The following is a 19,797-nucleotide window of genomic DNA, read 5'->3' on the forward strand; positions in this document are numbered from 1 at the left end:
TGATGAGAATTACAGTCCTCAGCCTCCGCCCGGAACCAGGTAAGTTCCTCTTCCTTGACAGAACTCCAGGATTGAACACTATGGGAGAAAACTCATAGTGGCATTAAATTATAGTGTTTCCTTTTGACTTCCGTAAGTTATCAAACTATCAGTGACAATGGGGACAAAAAGGTTGTTTAACTGTCTGTCAATAGCCAGCCAGTTGGATAATGAAAAGCCTGGACATTGTTCACCAATCAATGGTAGGAGTGTGGAGCAGGACAGCTGGACACAGTAGCCATGCGCTGACACTGCCAGGCAATTCTGACAGAAGCAGGCAGATGGGGTCTTGCCTTAATGTCTCATCCAGAGGACAGCAGTCCGACAGTGCAGCGCTGCCTCAAAACTACATTAAAGCGTCAGCCTTGGCCAGGGGACAGCAACCTGCATCTCTGGACCAGGCTATTAATAACTCATGTGCAGCTCCTGACCTTTTTGATGGCAGTTAAATGGCTTTTTTATAAAACTTTTATTAACATCATACTTGTGAGAGAGTATCGTTCAAACAACAATAGTTTTGTAAAAACCTCTAAAATGTTGTTGGGTATCTTGGTTTTCATTATGATTGGCTTTTAAGTAACAGCTCTCTTAAGATATTGTGTTTTTGACTCAGTTTTAAAAATGCCTTTTCTTGTTATTAGGGTTGCCAACTCCTGACCTAAGCTATGCACTTCAACCCTGGAGTGGAGTTTGAATCCTCACCCTTTTGACTCAGAGGCAAGGTGTTTCTCACCTGGCTAAGCTGGGATGGAGCAATATTAACAGAGGTCTGGGACCAAACCTTTCCCACGATGCTCAACCCAAGGTGTAATGCATGTTCATTTGGAACCTGGAATTGATTCTACACAGAGTGACAACAACAGCCGTAGCACAGCTACTTTCTCATGTGTTTTAAACAGCTGAATGCTCGCTACTAGTAAATGGTAGCCGTAACCATAGCAACTCTCTATATGATTGTTCAGAAGATTGAAAAAAAACCTCATTGACACCACAGTTGACCTATTAATGTACAATTTATAGTTGGTACTTGATAAGATTTCTGTAATGACTTGACGTACCGGGCAGGTTTCAACTAGAAACAGATAACCTTATTACAGGGAGCTTTTCAGATTCTACATGCTTGACCCAGGTCCTCGACAAGAAAGCCCAGCACCACCCCCCCCTCCCCAGATTACTCGCGCTCGGTGTCATTGGTTGGAGCCTCCAAGAACAATTACGTGGCACCTGATAGGCAGTAGGAAAAGCTCCACCTTCAATTACTATATTTCCTCCCCCTTTAGTTTTTTTTACAGTTTCTGTTTCCAGAGAACATTTGAATGTGCTACAACATATACGTATATACAACTCAGATGATTAAAGTGTAAGTATCTGAGGTGGTTTCCTTATTCAGTTAGAGTAGTGCAGCTCTACCACTTAAGCTTCTTCCACTGGATCGACATGATCAGGAACTGCAGCACCAGATACATCACTAGAAAGTGGCAGTTCAGGGTTTGACAACTCTACAGAGATACCATGTCTATTCTAGATCGATCTGCTGCCTCAGGAATTTATGGTTCGATGTTAATCACAGGTGGAATAGCTGGTTTTTGGAATATCTCTCTATTCCTAATATGATCTACATGTTTTTGAACAATTTGGTTTTCTACTTCTACCTAGAAGAACAAGGGACCAGTTTCTGAGACAATTTTTCCAGGAACTCAACAAGGTCCATTTCCAAAACTATCTCCTACAGTGAATCTTTGAGCTTTGCTATGAACATCGTGATTCAATTTTTAATTATTCTGATTCTTCTCTACCTTCCCCTCTAAGTTTGGAAACACCAGAATTAACCTTGTACGTAAGCATTTCATCAATAATTCAGATGGCATTGAACCCGTAGTTGAATGAGGCATCGTACGATAATTGAGAAAAAAGCGGGAACTTGGAGCTTCTAGAGTAACTTCTGATAACCTCTTCATTCCAGATTTGAAAGTTTGCACAGCTCTTTCCGCTAAACCATTTGATGAGGCATGATATGGTGCTGTTTTAATATGTCTGATTCCATTTAACATCATGAATCTCTAAAACTCTGTACTGGTAAAGACTGTACCATTATCCCAAACGATGACTTCTGGTGGGCCATGTATACTAAAACATTGACACAGCTTTTCAATAGTTGTGCTCGATGTCGGTGATCTAACTTCATACACATTCATCCATTTAGTATGTGCACCTACAATCAATAAAACCATGGCACCTAAGAATGGTCCTGCATGATCAATATGTGGTCTAACCCTGGGTCGACCAGGCCACTAGCACGGATGTAATGGAGCTGAAAAAGGCAACTTCTGTTGTTGCTGACAATGGATCCAATGCTTGATCATGCTTTCAATGTCACCGTCAATACCTGGCCACCAGACATAGCTTTGTGCAAGCATTTTCATCTTCAATATGCCTAGATGCGCACTATTTAACTCTGTCAAGAGAGGTTCTCTGCCTTGCAAAGGGACAACAACTCTTGATCCCCACAACAAGATTCCATCTTGACAACTTTACTCATTTTTCAAGCATGGAATGGTCTCATCTCTTCTGACACTGGTGAATGTTACCACCCTTGCAATATAAGGTCTTTGACAAAATTGGATCTCTGTTGGTCCAATTCCTAATTTGCTTTTGACACACAGGCGAAGAATCCGAGGAATTCAGTACAAGCATAACGTCTTGTGGCACTGGAGAATGTAAAATGCTATCTGGTAACAGGAGACAACCGAGTCCGTCCGCATTTGCAATATGCAAGCCAAGATGCTGCATAAAGGTATACTCATACACAGATAATATCAAAGCCCAGTGTTGAATTCTTGCTGATGCTATTGACAGAATGGCTTTATCCTCACTGAATAAACCCATTAATGGTTTATGGTCCAGCACAATGGTGAAATGTCGTCCATGCAGGTACTGGTGGAATTTCTTCACTCCGAATACCACTGATGAATCTTCCTTTTCTAGTTGGGAATAACCCTTCTCAACTGCGAAGAGGGTTCTTGGACATAGTCAATTGGCCTTTCTGATCCATCTTCCATTCTATGTGATAACACAGCTCCCACACCATAAGGAGAAACATCACATGTTAATAGCAGTTCTTTCGATGGGTACCAATAAACATGATGAATTTAATAGCTTCTTAACTTTCACAAAGGCTTCTGCCTGTTGTGAATTCCAATACCAACGATTCTTTTTTCACAACAAGTGTAATGGCACTAACAATGTTGACAAGTTTGACAAGAAGCAGTTATAATAGTTGATCATGCTCAGAAAAGACTTGAGTTCAGTTACACTAGATGGGGAGGTCGCATCCTTGATTGCCCTAACTTGCTGGGGGGTTGGTTAGCTCAGTTGGTTGGACGGCTGGTTTGTGATGTAGAGTGACACCAACAACACAGATTCAATTCCTGTACCAGCTGAGGTCATCTATGAAGGCCCCACCTTCTCAACCTCACCCCTCAATTGAGGTGTGGTGACCTTCAGGTTAAACTCACCACCAGTCAACTTTCTCTAATGAGAGAGCAGTCTATGGTCCTCTGGGACTACAGCGACTTTCACTTCTTGCCCTAACTTTCTCTTCTACCGGATGCAAACCCATGGCATCCACCCGGTGACCCAAGTAAGTAGCTTCTGGTGCTTGGAATGTACATTTCTCTTTCTTTAATCCTACGCCGGCTTCCAAGAACCTAAACGTAAACCCCTACATTATTATGGATGGCTTTGACTGGTAATGCGTTTTCACGAGGTCCACTAATTCATTAAAGGAGTTAAAATTGGGTGCGTTTGGGACCATCAGGCTGCAGATAAGATTGTACGTCTTACTACCACATACACTCAAAAGGATTGCTTTCTGTCCCTCCTCCGTGGTAATTTTGTTCGCAACGAACTCTAAATACTGGCCCCAGTATACCATAGTCATAATCGTAAGGATCGATTCTGGTGAAGAGAGGCATGACTGGTGAGTAGTCTTTTCTTTCTTCTCAAGATTCGATGTACTCACATTCACAAGGCGAGGTGCAACATCGGAGCTATTTTACCCTCGTCGCCAAATGTAATGACTTGACGTACTGGACAGGTTTCAACTAGAAACAGATAACTTTATTACAGAGAGCTTATCAGATGCTACATGCTGAAACCAGGTCCTCAACAAGAAAGTCCCGCCCCCTGGATTACCTGCACTTAGGGCTCATTGCTGGAGCCTCCAAGAACAATCACGTAACCCCTGATAGGCAGTAGGAAAGGCTATATCTTCAATTACTACAGTTTCCCTCTATAGACTTCTACCAGAAAACTTTCACAGGAGATGCACAGCAATGATCACATTAATTACAAAAGTTCAACAGATTTTCCTTAAATGAATCCTTAGAGGGCGTGGAGATTAAAGTTTGGGAAAGATCGTTCTAGTCTTTAATTGTTCTTGGGAAAGAGGAGTTAGCAAAGGAAGAATGTTGGGGTGTATACAGCTGGAGCTTTTGGTTATGAACTCTTCGACCTCAGTCGTTTTTGGACTTAATGTACTGCTTAATAATATTTAATCATCCATTCAAAATTTTACAGAGGCATCTCAAACTGGGCCTTTCTTCAGTTCTGGAGACTGTGCCAGTTTAGCAACATGACCAGCTGGGAGATAATAGAATCTCACAAATAATCTTCTGTAATGTAATGAGCTGGCTGGCATTGAACTTTCTCAAGGAGGGGAATGCTTTTAGCAGAATATGTGTCCCAAGTGGCTACGCCATTCTGCAAGTGTGGTCTAACCAATATCTGGTACAGAATTTCCTTTACTGTAGTTGAAGAATGATGGAAGTTCTGTTTCACGAGCCCAAGCATTTAAGATGCTATGGAGGCTTCAAATTGGCTTTGTACATTTCATTTGGATGTGGATTCCTAAGTACCAGCATTCTTTAGTAAAGTCAAGGGGGTGGGGTTGGAATCATACATTGTGTAGTTGGGTACTGATGGGCATTGAGTATTTCTGATTCGCATGATATTACATTTCTCTACATTGAATTCCATTCCCCATATATTCGCCCATTTGATTAGATTATTTAGATCATCCTGAAGGACGTCTGCTGCTTTAGTAATGGCACTACAGATTAGACAGTCAACTACAAGGAGTCTGATCTGGCTTGATATTCCATCCTGGATATCACTTATAAAGAGGGGAAACAAATGTGGGCCCAGGACGGTAACTTGGAGCACGCTGCTTAAGATTGGTTTCCAGTTTGAGGTTTCCCGTTCACTGTGACCTTTTGTTGCTGTTGGATAATAAATGCTTAGCATTTCCTTGGACTCCATAATGATCTAGTTTGTCCAGTAGCTTCATGTGTGGTACACAGTTAAAAGCTTTGGAAAAATCTAAAATAGCTAAATCTGTGGTGATGCGATTGTCAAGGTTATAGGTCAGATTGTGGATGGTAAGGCTGAGTTGTGATGTTGTTGATTTGGCTTCAAAAAAGGCATGCCGTTCGTCAGTAAGGATATTCTACCTTTCAAGATGTCTCATTAGCTGACTATCAATTGTGTGTTCTAGTAATTGCAGCAAACACGAGAAAGGAAAATAGGTTGGTAGTTTTCTGGATCACAAGGGGAGTGGTCTTTTCTCATAAATTGGAGAGACATCAATGGGAGTTAGTCAATGGGTAGCTCACTTGTGTTTATGGATTGTAGAAAGATACATTGTAACTTGTAACATTAGCGCAAACTCACTTGCTGCAGTTTTAAGTGCATGGTTTGGGATGTCATCAGTACCACAAGCTTTAGATCAATCAATGTGGATGAGATGATGTCAGGCATCACAATCAAGCGCCTGAAAGCATACCTCATAAAAATGCTGTCCCCAAATATTTCTTTTTATTTTATTTATTTATTTCCTAACAGAGATTTCGTCCCACGCTTGGATGAGGTTTCATGAATAAATTTAAAGGCCGTCTGATGATAAAGCTAACGATACAAAAATAGGTGGGAGGGCTTGTCGTGATGAGGACATAAGGAATCTGCAAGGGCATATAGATAGGTTGAGTGAGTGGGCAAAAACTTGGCAGATGGAATTTAATGTAGGAAACTGTGAGGTCTTGCACTTTGGTAGGAAGATTCAAAGGGCAGACTATTATTTAAAAGGAGAGAGACTCAAAAAAGTGCAGCACAGTGGGATCTGTGCATGAAACACAAAAAGTTAGCATGCAGGTGCAGCAAGTTATTAAGAAAGCAAATGGAATTTTGACCTGTGTTGCTAGGGGGTTGGAGTTTAAAAATAGGGAAGTCTTGTTACAACTGTACAGGGTGTTGGTGAGGCTGCACCTGGAGTACTGGATACAGTTTTGGTCCCCCTATTTAAGAAAGGATGTACTGGCATTTGGAGGCAGTTTAAAAGAGATTCACTAGGCTGATTCCTGGGATGAAAGGGTTGACTTATCAGGAACGACTAAACAGGTTAGGCCTTTATTCATTAGAGTTTAGAAGAATGAGGGGTGATCTTATTGAAACATACAAGATTCTGAGGGGGCTTGACAGGGTAGATATTGAGAAGATGTTTCCAATGGTGGGAGAATCTCAAACTGGGGGAAATAGTTACAGAATAAGGGGACATTCATGTAAAACTAAGATGCAGAGGGATTTCTTCTCTCAGAGGATAGTGAATGTCTGGAATTCTCTACCCCAGAGAGTTGTGGAGGTTAGATCACTGAAAGTATTTAAAGAGGAGGTGGACAGATTTTTGAAATATCGTGAAGTTGAGGGCTATGAGGAGCTGGCACGAAAGAGGAATTGAGGCCTGGGGCAGATCAGCCATGATCTTATTGAATGGCAGGGCAGGCTTGAGGGGCCGAATGGCCTACTCCTGCTCCTATTTCTTATGTTCTTATGCCTCGCCGAATTACCTGACCACCAACTGTAAAGTTAGACAGGCCATGAAAAATCACAGACAGTTGCGCCGTCAATGGGCTTTATTACCCGCTTAATTGTCGGTGGGCAGGCTTCTGACTTTTGCACGTGCCCTCTGAGTGAATTATCGTGCGGGTGCACGTCATGACATCAGGACGCTCGCCCGATGTCATATCGGGCGATTTTACACCCAATTGGGTTGGGCGCATGCCTGCCCGTGGGATGTAAAATTCTGCCCATAGACTTACAAGATGATTTACGCATTTGATTAACATTTTCTGGTGCTTTTCCACAAAGTTGGTCTCGGGAGAGTTGTTGAGAAACTGCTTTGTCATCTGCGCGGCCTGGCTCTTAAAGGCACCCATATTGATACCCTGCCACCGCGGCACTTTATTTCGGTGGTTTTCGGTACAGTGGTCCCTTAATGCAACACTCACCCGAGACTGCTGAGTGGTCACTTATATCAGAGTGGGGCCTGACAAATATCATCAAAGCAGGATGTGTAACGAGCAGAAACTCTAATACATTCTCAGTTCCATTGGTGCGATTCCTGGCGGTAAAGCTGACCATCTGCATTAACAAGTGGTAACTCACTATATTTATTAACTTCTCCTGAAGTGGGTTTGTTGCATATCGGGGGCAACCTTGATTCAAAGGAAGATCAGGAACATTAAAATTCCCTCTTAATATGATAGAGGGCGGTGATATTGTATTATAAAGTGTTGTTAGGCTAGCATCTAGGTTACTTAATGAATCCTTGGGGCTGCTGGCTTTCTGATGGTAAGCTCCAGCATAAACATCTTCCCCTGGAAGATCAATTGGTACCATATTAACTCCGTGTCTGTTGAGGATAAATCATGTCATGCAAGACTGGCAGCTGAGTTCTTGACTGTGAAAAAATACTCCTGCATATTTTGAAGATCTTTCTTTGTGATATACTTATGGAGCCACAAACAGGTGACCAAAAGCTTATTCAAAGAAGAATCTTAAAGGAGGGGAGTGAGGTGATGAGGTTTAGGAATAGAATTCCCAGGCTTGGGGCCCAGACGGTTGAATGTGAACTAAGTCAGGGATACGCAAGAGACCAGGGTTGGAGAAATGCAGAGACATTGGACGGTTGCAAGGTTGGAGGAGGTTCCAGAGTAGGAAGGGGTGAGACCACAAAGGGGTATAGAAATGGGGATGTGAATTTTAAACACTGCTTTCAGCCATTTTGGCCTTCCTCATCTGAACAACCTCCCAAAACTCCTCCATCTTGTTGTTCCTCTTTTCAACTTCACAATCCTCCTCAACACGGGTCTCTCCTCATGAGACATGAACACAGAAACCAGCACACCAGCAGAGAAAGCTAAATGCCCACATAAACCTGCACACCAGCAGAGGAAACTAAACAGCCACATAAATCCACACACCAGCAGAGGAAACTAAATGCCCACATAAACCCGCACACCAGCAGAGGAAACTAAACAGCCACATAAACCCGCACACCAGCAGAGGAAACTAAATGCCCACATAAACCCGCACACCAGCAGAGGAAACTAAACAGCCACATAAACCCGCACACCAGCAGAGGAAACTAAATGCCTACATAAACGTGCGCACAAGCAGAGGAAACTAAACAGCCACATAAACCCGCACACCAGCAGAGAAAACTAAACAGCCACATAAACCCGCACACCAGCAGAGAAAACTAAACAGCCACATAAACCCGCATACCAGCAGAGAAAACTAAACAGCCACATAAACCCGCACACCAGCAGAGGAAACTAAACAGCCACATAAACCCGCACACCAGCAGAGAAAACTAAACAGCCACATAAACCCGTACACCAACAGAGAAAACTAAACAGCCACATAAACCCGCACACCAGCAGAGGAAACTAGATGCTACAGAAACCTGCACACCAACAGAGGAAACTAAGCGGTCACATAGACCCACACACCAGCAGAAGAAGCTAAATGGCTACATAAACCCACACACCAGCAGAGAAAACTAAATGCCCACAGAAACCCACACACCAGCAGAGAAAACTAAATGCCCACAGAAACCCACATACCAGCAGAGGAAACTTAACACCCACATAAACCAGCAAAGGGCACTAAACTCCCCAAACTTCTCTCTTTACAATATATCAAGTTCCTTTGATATCTTTTCTATATTGATCAGTGTTAAAAGTTTAATTTGGCCCAGATAAAATCATTGCACCATTAATATATTCATTCAGTTGTGTAGACAGGACTGTTTAAAATATTTATCCGCACTGCACAGCCATCTGCCTGATACATATGTTGCTTGTCGACTAATGCCCTTACCATATGGGACATTGTATTATCTGTGCAGATGGACTGTGCTCAAGATCCATTGTATAACACAGGTCGTGCTAGCAAGTTCTGCACATCAAAAGACTGCACTTCAGAGTTTTCAGACACCTGCAATGAAGACAAAATTGCAGCAAACTCTGAGAGACAAAGTGTGCCATTGTAAAGTTGAATCCACAAGGCTTCTCAGTGAGTATGGTTAACTCGAAGAGGAATGCAGGAATTTAATTACCCACACACGACTTCCATCACTAAGAAGAAGGACAAGGGCAGCAAGTGTTTGGGAAGACCACCGGCTGCAAGATCCCCTCCAAGCCACACATCGTCCTGACTTGAAACTATGTTGCCATTCCTTCACTGTCGCTGTGTCAAAAAGCCTAATAGCACTGTGGGTGTACCTATAGCACATGGTCTGCAGCGGTTCAAGAAGATGGCTCACTGTGACTTTCTCAAGGGTAATTACGGATGAACAATAAATCTGGCCTTGTCAGTGGGGTTCAAATCATAGAAATAGAAACCTTAAAAAATCTACGATACAGAAGGAGGTCATTCAGCCCATCATGTCCATTCTGGTAGAAAGTTTCAGCCCCTGACTGGGGATCGAACCCACGCCACGGCAGTGAAAGTACCAAATCCGAACCACGACTCCGAACTCTTAAATCTAAGAGTTCCCAAGAATTAATTTACCAAAAATATCCTCACACACGGCACACTGAGCAACACACTTCTTACAGTGTGTGAGTGCATTACAATGGCATGGACACACATCTTACCCCACTGAATCTTTATTTACTATTTGAAAGTACAAAGTAGTTACTGCTGAACCTGAGATGTAAAAGTGCTTGGCCTTAGACAAAGGTTCCAGGTAATGTCATCCTATGGAGTTTGCTCACTGCAAAGCAAACACCATCGGCCAAGGTATGGCCGGTGCACTAATTCTCTTTAGGGTGTCAATGGCAGGAGGAGAAATGAGAGGCTGGGGGCGATGGGGGTGGGGGTCAGCAAGAATGAGAAGCGCGCTGGGCAAGTTAATCCAGGCAGATGATTCCCTGTGATGAAGGGTTCAAATCCCAGAGAACTCAAATTAAAAATTGAGAAGCTAGGAGTAAGAAGGGAAGTCAGGTGGAACGCTTTCATCCAGAGGTTAATTAAGTTGTGAATGAGTCACCAGAGAACGTCAGTGAAGCAGACAATTTCAAAAGGTTCAACAGGTGAATGAATAGATTTTTGGAGATCGTAGGACATTGAGGGATATAGTCAGAAAACAGATAGGTCAGGTTCATCTGCGAAAGAGAGGCAGGCTCATTTGGGCCTAATAGCCTTTTTATGATGAGAATTCCTGCTGTTCTTATTGCATTATCAGATAACAGAGGCATTAGTTACATGCAGGATAACAGAACCAAGTGTGACAATACTATAAAATATAAGGTGAAGAAAAGGGCTTGTGATAGGGAAAGAATAACTAACTTGGAAACACTAGAAGCAAAGTGCAACAATTGAAATTCCACCAGACTGCCACTTGACTAACTGAAAGCACACAACACTTACAAAATAATTAGTAATTACTATTTGGGAATCTGTAAAAGAAAAAAGCTCCCATCATGACTTGGTGCAGTATTGTCTAGGGCTGTCTCAGGTTCGATCCCCAGTCTCTTGTGAGTTAGCTGGTACCAGATTGGACAACAGTGCAGGGTTTCTACAGTTATCCCCTTGGGTGGAGGGGTCATAAGTCAGCCAGGGTTTATTAGCCAGTGAGTTAAGCAGGCCTGTGCAGGTGCGGCAGAGTTGGGTCACAACTGGAAAGCCCCCACTGTTGTTGGGTATTGGATACCATTCGATAGGTCTTAGTGAAGTCTTCATATCTAAGTAGGTTAATTGTATGTATTTGTTAACGACAAGAATTATGTACGTATATACAGGGAAAGATTCAAGCTAGGAGCTGAATCCATGCTTGCTTGGGCACACGGCTGTGTCCAAAACTAGACTGACTGCTAGGTGTGGGTCATGTGTTCTCTTATTTCACTGTGTGGGCGGCACTGCACTCAGTCCCACGTTAACCCTATATGTGCCAGACCCTTGTACTACACCTATGGTCAAACAGCACCTGCTGAGATTTTAAAGTTGCTTTTCTGAATGAGTGCTCCTGGCACCAAATACTGCCCCCCAAGAGCACCGGCCTAGAAATATGGTACGTGCAGCGCCCATTTTTATCAGGCCCTGCTTGGTTCACTGAGATTCCAACATGGCAGAAAGGAAGTGTGCATCTCTTCCCAGCCATATGGGAAAAGGACAAAAAAGGTGTTCTTTGCTCTCATCTGAAACAGGTATTGGGCCCTTTGCAGATGCAGATAAGGTAGCCTAATGCCTGTTTGATACCCCTTTCTGTAAGATTGGTTTTCCTTGAGGCAGTTACCAATGTCATCCTGAACTCAGGCAAACCAGCCCTAGGGAATGCCTGTAACAAATCTGGTAAGTAACTAACCCAAACATGGTGCTAGGAAGAGTAGGATTGCTCCTCTTGACCCAACATTACAGGATCCAAACACCACTCTTGACCACCAGCAACCCCTCAATTGTTAAACTTCCGATTCACTCCTGATTACTCTGTTCTCAAATGCCTCAGCCCACACTGCCCCCCCCGCCGCAACAAACTCCTAATACCAACCATCCATTGCCACTGCTCCTGATCTGATCCTCGGTCCAACCCCTCTCTGCTTCCAATCCCCAACATCTACCCCTGGAATTCCCAATACCAAGCCCCACAATCTCTGACCCCATTCCGGGCCTTGACCCCCTCTGACCCAAGCCCTTAATCCCCAATTTCTGATCCCAATCTCCAACACATGATCCCATTGTGATCCCTATCCTGGGTACGGATCTCTGATATTCCTTTCTTGAGGGCCGTTATTTGAACTCCTATGGGATCTTCACACTTCGCCAGAATTATTGAAGCAGGCTTAGGGGCCAGTATCTGGACAGCCTAAGGGCCTCACCATTCACGGTACAAACTATTTCAGGCAAATACCTTTAGCATCTCTGAGCTGGTATCCCACAGTTTTGTACCAGGGCCTTATCCTGGCATCCTAGAATGACACAGCACATAAGGAGGTTATTAAGCTCATTGTGCCTGTTCTGGCTCTTTGAAAGAGCTTGCCAATTACTCTTCCTCTATAGCTTTTCTTTTCAAATATTTATCCAATTCGCTTTTGATAGTTATTATCGAATCTGCTTCTTCCAGCCTTTCAGGCCGTGCATTCCAGATCTGAACAATTCTCTGCGTAAAATAAATTCTCATCCCACCTTTGGCTCTTTTCTCAATTATCAGAAACCTGTGTCCCCTGGTTACTGACCCCACCCCCCGTCACTGGAAACAGCTGCTTGTCTACTTTATCAAAACCCCCTTGTAATTTTAAACATCCGTAATTAATCTTCCCGTTGCTTTCCCTGCTGTAAGGAGAACAATCTGAATTTCCCTAGTCTCTTCTCATGACTGAAGACCTCTTGCTGAAACCACTTTAATAAATCTTCTCTGACACCTCGCTAAGGCTTTGACATCCTTCCTAAAGTGTGGCACTGAGAATTGGGCACTATACTCCCACTGGGCTCTGCAGAACTTCATAAAGTTTCATCATAACTTCCTTGCTTTTGGACTCTACGTTTATAAAGCCCAGGATCCCTAACATTTCTTTTAATTGTAGTTAAAGGTACCCATGGCTTGGGAGATGGGCTGATTTTACTTCATAACGATCCCTAGAGAAATAAGATGTGATGTCACAAGGAATGTGGTAGCTAAGTAGGCACCAAGCCAGATGAAAACTTGTAGAGATACATTACCGTTGGCTTTGTTATATAACTGCTAGAGCTGACAGTATTTCACCTCCTGCCAGTCTCTGTGGTAGTCTGCTTCAAATCAATCTTTACAGATGACTGCTTTGAAGTGGGCTTTTATCTCTTTCTGTGGAAAATGTCTGCTATCTTTCCATGTAGCAGCCTGATCTCAGTTAGATCAGGGTAGAATCTTAAGTGAAACAGTCTTTATCCTTCTGACAGAAAATTTGGCAACTGAAGGCACAGAGATCTCATTGAGGGAAACATAACCGAGTCTCACCTGGGTAGTTTCTGGTCAGAATGCATGCCACTGGTCTTTTTGTGTCCTTTTGTTTTTATGTCCCACACAATCCCCCACCCATCCTGCTCCCCCCAACCCTCTTTCACTCTGAAAAGGCACGGTGGAGTATAGTTCCAGCATTGACTCTCCTGTCTTTTCTCTAGAAAAGTAAATGTGAGGGGTAACCGTTGTATATTTTATATCTCGGAGCTATACAGGGATGACACACCAGTTTCTATGCACGTAGGAACTTTATTTACAAGCGCTTTTTTAAAATTCTGCTCCGTGATTACAGCTCTTTGCTTTCAGCAACTTCCACAGCTTGTTTATTTTTCTTTGAGTTCACACGCAGGCTTAACTAATCAAGCAGAGTGAGCAATAGCAAATAGACACACATAATCAAACACAGAACAATTGAACATTACATCACTCTCCCTTGTAAAACTAAATACCTTATTTTAAATTAAATTGTCCTAAACAACAAACATCGAGTCATTTCTTAGACTTCAACTTGTCAGTTTCCCCTAAGTACGAAAATAGTGTTTGAGATACAAAGGTCCCTGATAACCACACTGAGATCTACAAATTTGAGGTTGTGGTTCTGTGTGACCAGCTTGGTTGTGTGAACCTGCGAGATCCTTCACCTCAAAGTTCAACTGATGAAAATGATCTGACCATGTGTAGTTGCATAGATGTCGATGACCAGACCCCGATGTGGCTAACAATGTGGTAGTGCTTGGTGATTGGTGTGGAGAGTGACCTTTTTACCATTGAGATACAATGTTCACAAGCATAGATGTAGGCTAGTGCTTCCCACTCTCTAGCAGAGTACTTGCATTCAGTTTCCAACAACAGGCATGATACATAAGTAATTGTTTGTTCACTTCCTTCAATGCATTGAGAGTATAGCTCCGATCATGTTTCCCAACACATCTGTTGTGACATACGTATCCGCATGTGGGTTATAATCCGTGAGGACTGGCAGGGATGTTATCTTCGCCTTTAATGAATCAAACGCTGTTTGCTGTACGATCATCCATTCGCATTGTGCATCTTTGCACAGTAGCTTCTGAAGCGGCTTGTTGATCTTTTTGTACTTAGGAACGAATTTGTGATAGAAGTGGGAGTACCAAGGCACGATGCCAACTCTTTCACGTTAGAACGGGTTGGAAGTGCATGAATGGCTTTGACATTGTCGTGTGCAGGCTTTACTCCAGCTGCAGTCACTTTATGCACTAGGAAGCCAATCTCGGGTGCCATGAAAGTTCATGTCCTTGTTGAGTGTCAAGTTGTGTTGTGTGAGTCAAGTGAACACCATTGATCAAGTTCTGCTTTTTCCCTTCCCTGGACAACAAGATCATCAAGTAGGCTGAGTATCTTCTCAACGTCTGATGGCATGTGGTAGGGACTGGACTTAGCCCATATGGTATTCTGCAGTACTGAAACACACCTTACTAAGTCTTTAATAGGCCCTTCGAGCCTGCTCCGCCATTCATTATGATCATGGCTGATCATCCAACTCAATAGCCTGCTCCCGCGTTCTCCCCATACCCTTTGATCCCTTTCACCCCAAGAGCTATATCTAACTCCTTTTTGAAAACATACAGTGTTTTCGCCTCAACTACTTTCTGTGGTAGCGAATTCCATAGGCTCACAACTCTCTGAGTGAAGAAATTTCTCCTCATCTCAGTCCTAAATGGTCTAGCCCATATCCTCAGACTGTGATCCCTGGTTCTGGACTACCCCACCATTGGGAACATCCTTCCTGCATCTACCCTGTCTAGTCCTATTAGAATTTTATAGGTTTCTATGAGATTCCCGCTCATTCTTCTGAATTTCACCGAATATAATCCTAACCGGCTCAATCTCTCCTCATATGTCAGTCCTGCCATCCCAGGAATCAGTCTGGTAAGCCTTTGTTGCACTCCCTCTATAGCAAGAACATCTTTCCTCAGATAAGGAGACCAAAACTGCACACAATATTCCAGGTGTGGTCTCACCAAAGCCCTGTAGAATTGCAGCAAGGCATCCCTGCTCCTGTACTTGAATCCTCTCGCTATGAAGGCCAACATACCATTTGCCTTCTTTACTGCCTGCTGAACCTGCATGCTTACCTTCAGCGACTGGTTTACGAGGACACCCAGGTCTCATTGTACATTCCCCTCTCTCAATTAATAGCCATTCAGATAATAATCTGCCTTCCTGTTTTTGCTACCAAAGCGGATAACCTCACATTTATCCATATTATACTGCATCTGCCATGCATTTGCCCACTCACTCAGCTTGTCCAAATCACACTAAAGCATCTCTGCATCCTCCTCACAGCTCGCCCTCCCACCCAGCTTTGTGTTATATGCAAATTTGGGGATATTACATTTAGTTCCCTCATCTAAATCGTTAATATATATTGTGAATAGCTGGGGTCCCAGCACCGATCCCTGCGGTACCCCACTAGTCATTGCCTGCCATTCGGAAAAAGACCCATTTATTCCTACTCTTTGTTTCCTGTCTGCCAACCAGTTTTCTCTCCATCTTAATACATTACCCCCAATCCCATGCACTTTAATTTTACACGCTAATCTCTTATGTGGGACTTTGTCGAAAGCCTTCTGAAAGTCCAAATAAACCACATCCACAGGCTCCCCCTCATCAACTCTACCAGTTACATCCTCGAAAAATTCCAGTAGATTTGTCAAGCATGATTTCCCTTTCGTAAATCCATGCTGACTCTGTCCGATTCCACAATTTGGGTACAGCTTTGAATTTATCCTACTGTGATGGGGCACAAGTAGATGAGACTGCTGAGGTCTCTTTGTCCGTAGCCCTTGCGCTTGAGCTGGTTGGGCACGCTGTGTTTGCAACCCTGGGTGCATTTCTGTGTAACCTCTTTGAATCAAACACGGAAGATTTGATTTGGACTGCCAAGGTTGTGGCTTTTTCAAAAGTTAAATCATCATCTACCTTGAGACATTCCCTAATTCATACAATTGAAGTCCTTTCAATTAATTGGTCATGAATTAGTTCATTGGTTCATGTGCCAAATTTATATGTAGAAGCCAATTGCTGCAATGCTGCTACAATATTGTTTTGTGGGCTCACCATTTCCCTGGCAGCTATGGAGGAATGTATATCCTTCAAACATCACACTTTTCTTCGGCCCAAAGTATTTTTTGAGAGCACTTACCACTGTATCAAATGTCTTATGTGTGCTGCCTGAATATTCGCTGGCCTCCCCCTCCAAGGCAATGTACAAGTAAAGCCTTCTTGTAAATTGCCACTACCGTAAATTGCAGACTGTCCATACCCATCGCAACAAAGTAGGTCCTGAACTACGAAATCCATTGATCCCATGGCATGGCAATGAAAAAAATGGTCCTGGAGCAGGTAAATTTAAATGTTTCTCTATCATCTACGTTGCCAGTTTGTTAGATAGTTTATATGTTGGAGCTATGCAGAGATGACACACCAGTTTCTATGTATGTAGGAACTTTATTTACAAGCTTTTATGTTAAAATATCTGTTCCATGTTTACAGCTCTTTGCTTCCAGAACTGTCTACAGTTTGTTTACTTTCCTCTGAGCCCACGCCCAGGTTTAACTAATCAAGCACCAGTGAGCATTCATAGTAAACAGGTTCACATAATCAAACACAGAAAAATTGAACACTACAGTAATCAAATATCCACCTTTAAGATTATAAAAGGTTTTGTTGTATTATAAAAGGGTAGGCATAGAAAGAATGTTTCCACTAATGCCGGTGGGAATTCAGGAGGAGCTTATTTGTAAGAGAATTACTAGAATGTGGAACTCGTCCCCACATTGAGCAGTTGAGGTGAATAGCATAAATTCATTTAAGGGGAAGATAGCTAAGCACATAAGGAAGAGGGGTATAGAGGGTTTATGCTATTGGGTTAGATGAAGAAGGGTGGGAGGATGCTCTTCTGTGCGTTCAATGTAATTCTATGAAGTAATATCCTCCAGCACCACAAACCTCCATGATGGCATGATGGTGGATAGGCAATGGCTAATATTTAAGGAACGAATGTATGCATTGCAACAGTTATATTCCTCTCTGGCGCAAAAACACAACAGGAAAAATGGCCCCAACCATGGCTAACAAAAGAAATTAAGGATAGTATTAGGGGAGTCATGTAAAGTTGCTAGAAAAAGTAGCAAGCCTGAGGATTGGGAGCAGTTTGGAATTCAGCAAAGGAGGACCAAGAGATTGATTAAGAGGGGAAAATAGAGTATGAGAGTAAACTTGCAAGGAACATAAAAGAGGACTGTAAAAGCTTCTATAAGTATGTAAGAAGAAAAAGATTGGTGAAGACAAATGTGGGTCCCTTACAGCCTGAAATGGGAGAATTTAGAAAAGAGAACAAAGAAATGGCAGAGCAATTAAACAACTACTTTAGTTCTGTCTTCATGGAGGAAGAAACAAAAAACTTGCAGAAATACTAGGGAATCGAGAGCCTAGTGAGAAGGAGGAATTGAAGGAAATTAGCATTACCAAAAATACAGTGCTTGAGAAATTAATGCGACTGAAAGCTGAGAAATCCCCAAGGCCTGATAATCTACATCCCAGGATACTAAAGGAGGTGGTCATGGAAATAGTGGATGCATTGGTTGTCATCTTACAAAATTCTGTAGATTCTGGAACAGTCCCTGCAGATTGGTGGGTGGCAAATGTAACCCCACTATTTAAAAAAGGAGGGAGGGAGAAAACAGGGAATTATAGACCGGTTAGCTTAACATCAGTGGCAGGGAAAATGCTCGAGTCTATTATAAGGAATGTGATAACAGGACACTTAGAAAATATCAAAGTCAACATGGATTTATGAAAGGGAAATCAGGTTTGACAAACCTATTGGAGTTTTTGGAGGATGTAACTAGCAGAATAGATAAGGGAGAACCAGTAGATGTGGTGTATCTGGATTTTTAGAAAGCTTTTGATAAAGTCCCACATAAGAGGTTAGTATGCAAAATTAAAGCATGTGGGATTGGAGGTAATATATTGGCATGGGTTGAGGATTGGTTAGCAGACAGGAAACAAAGAGTATGAATAAATGGGTCTTTTTCGGAATGTCAGCTGGTTACTAGTGGGGTACCACAGGGATCAGTGCTTGGACTCCAGTTATTCACAATATATATCAATGATTTGGATGAGGGAACCAAATGTAATATTTCCAAGTTTGCTGACAACACAAAACTTGGTGGGAATTTGAATGATGAAGAGGGTGTTATGAAGCTTCAAGGTGATTTAGACAAGTTGAGTGTGTGGGTAAATATATGGTGGATGCAGTATAATGTGGAGAAATATGAGGTTATCCACTTTGGTAGAAAAAACAGAATGGCAGAGTATTATTTAAATGGTGATAGATTGGGAAATGTTGATGTACAAAGGGACCTGGGTGTCCTGGTGCACTAATCACTGAAAGCAAGTATGCAGGTGCAGCAAACAGTAAAAAGGCAAATGGTATATTGGCCTTCATTGTGAGATGACTTGAGTACAGGAGCAAGGATTTCTTACAGCAGCTGTGCAGGGCACTGGTGAGACCACACTGGAGTATTGTATGTAGTTTTCGTCTCCTTACCGAAGAAAGGATATACTTGCCAGAGAGGGAGTGCAGTGAAGGCTCACCAGACTGATTCCTGGGATGGTAGGACTGTCGTCTGATGAGAGATTGGGCCGACTAGGTCTATATTCACTGGAGTTTAGAAGAATGAGTGGGGATCTCATTGAAACATATAAAATTCTGACAGGGCTGGACAGACAGGATGCAGAGATGATGTTTCCTTTGGATGAGGGTCTAGAACAAGGGGTTACCATCCCAGGATGCGTGTTAGGCCATTTAGGACTGAGATGAGGAGAAACTTCATCACTCAGAGGGTGGTGAACCTATGAAATTCTCTACCACAGGAGGCTGTGGTGGCCAAGTCACTGAATATATTTAAGAAGACAATTGAAAGATTTCTAGACACTAAAGGTGTCAAGGGGTATGGGGAGATAGTGGAAGAATGGCATTGAGATACAGGATCAGCCATGATCATATTGAATGGCTGAACAGGCTTGAAGGGCTGAGTGTCCAACTCCTGCTTCTATTTTCTATGTTTCTATGTTCCTATGTCTGCAATCCTCCAATTCTGGCGTCTTTTGCATCCCTGTTTTTAATTGCTCCATCATTGGTGGCTATGCCTTCAGCTGCTAAGGCCCTAAGCTCTAGAATTTGCTTTCTACCCCTCTGCCCCTCTCTACTTCACTTTCCTCCTTTAAGACACTGCTTAAAACCTATCTCTTTGGCCTTTGCTTTTGATCATCTGACCTAATATCTCCTTATGGGGCTCAGTGTCATATTTTGTTTTATAATGCTCCTGTGAAGTACTTTTATTACGTTAAAGATGCTATATAAATATTAAATTGTTGTTGTT

The sequence above is a fragment of the Cetorhinus maximus genome, chromosome 5, assembly GCF_964194155.1.
Source record: "Cetorhinus maximus chromosome 5, sCetMax3.hap1.1, whole genome shotgun sequence".
NCBI classification, from domain to species: Eukaryota; Metazoa; Chordata; class Chondrichthyes; order Lamniformes; family Cetorhinidae; genus Cetorhinus; species Cetorhinus maximus.